Consider the following 1,905-nt stretch of genomic DNA (forward strand, 5'->3'; position numbering starts at 1 on the left):
CTTCTTCTTCTTCTTCTTCTTCTTCTTCTTCTTCTTCTTCTTCTCATACTCTTACTACTATACTGCCATCAATGCCACCACTACCACCACCAATGCTGCTGCTACTACTACTACTACTACTACTACTACTACTATTGCTGATGTTGTTACCATTGTCGCTACCATTGCCACAACCATTACCACCATTATTACTACATATGTAGTAGTAGTAGTAGTAGTAGTAGTGGTAGTAGTAGTAGTAGTAGTAGTAGTAGTAGTAGTAGTAGTAGTAGTAGTAATAGTAGTAGTAGAAGCAGCAGCAGCAGCAGTGGCAGCAGCAGTAACAGTAGCAACAGTAGCAACAGTAGCAACAGTAGCAGCTGCAGTCCAGATTGGAGCATGTTACCCAAAGTTTGTTTCTGGAAGTTCAGTCCTCTCTCTCTCTCTCTCTCTCTCATCACGAGCAATATCTGTCAGCTTTGATACAGTGGCACACAATTTGACATTTGTATAGTGTACATTTAATTTTGCCTTCTTTTCTAGACTTCCACCATCTTCAGTTATTACTTTTTTTTAAATAACCAATCAAAATTAGATACATTTGTATGGAAGGCTAAAAGAATTCAAAATTCAACAAAGTCATTTGCTGTTGCAAGAAATTGAACATACCACTGGCATCTTCTTCACACCGATCTTGACAAAGTTGATAATCTTCTTTGTCAGACAGACACATCTGTAATGGCTAATCTCACTTAAGCTGGTGTCTGCTACAACCCTCAGAAACGTGGATATGTTTCCAGGAGCAGTGGTTCTCACTAGGACTTTTGAACAGTTACTGAGAATGTTCCCAAAGGTTCCACTCTTCATACACAGGTGAAAGCTTGGAAAGGTGAGGTGAAAGCTGGGAAAACCAGAGTCACTAGTTTACACCCAATACCTGAAGATTGCTTTTTTCTGAAACATGCTAAATTGACCCCAGTGCTTCCCAACCTAATTTACCCCAGACCCCAACTATAAGTTTCCAGAAAAATGCGTGCCCCACTGGTGGTTTGGAAAAAAACAACTTTATTTTTAATGCTTCATAATCATATACTTTCCTTAAAGAAATATCCACATATCCACTGGCATGACTGTGTGGTAAGAACCTTGCTCCTCAACCACATGGTCCTGGGTTCAGTCTCACAGCATGGCACACTGGGCAAGTATCTTCTACAATGGCTTCAGGAAAGCCAACAGCCTTATGAGTGGATTTGGTAGATGGAAACTGAAAGAAACTCATTGTATATACACACATATATATATATATATGCATATATATACATGCACACACATTTATATATATGTATATGCACACACAAACATATATAGATAGAAATATATACACATAGATATATGCATGTTTGTATATATATATATATATACATATATATATATATATGCGTGTGCGTGTATGTGTGTGTGTGTGTGTGTGTGTGTGTGTGTGTGTGTGTGTGTGTATGGAGGCATGTGGCTTAGTAGCTAGAGCAGCGGACTCGCAGTTGAGGGATTGTGGGTTCAAATTTCAGACTGGATAATGTGTGTGTGTAAATACATATATACACACACATATACATATATGTGTATGCAGATATATATATATATATATATATATATACACACACATACATTTATGTGTGTTTGTATATATGTATATATTTATGCATATATGTGTCTGTACAGGGGATTATATTATATATATGTTATCTAAATTTTGTCATTTGTATTTTGTTTTATTGATGTGCTGCCCAAAATGTTTGCTAGTGTAGTGTATAATTTTCTATATTTATGTTCATTTTGTAGCAAATAAATCTTTATTAATTTTATTGTCACCATTCTTGTTGTTGTTGTTGTCATCGTTTTTGTTGTTGGTGTTGCATTATTAATAGC

Source organism: Octopus bimaculoides, chromosome 14 (assembly GCF_001194135.2).
Source record: "Octopus bimaculoides isolate UCB-OBI-ISO-001 chromosome 14, ASM119413v2, whole genome shotgun sequence".
In the NCBI taxonomy this organism is placed as follows: domain Eukaryota; kingdom Metazoa; phylum Mollusca; class Cephalopoda; order Octopoda; family Octopodidae; genus Octopus; species Octopus bimaculoides.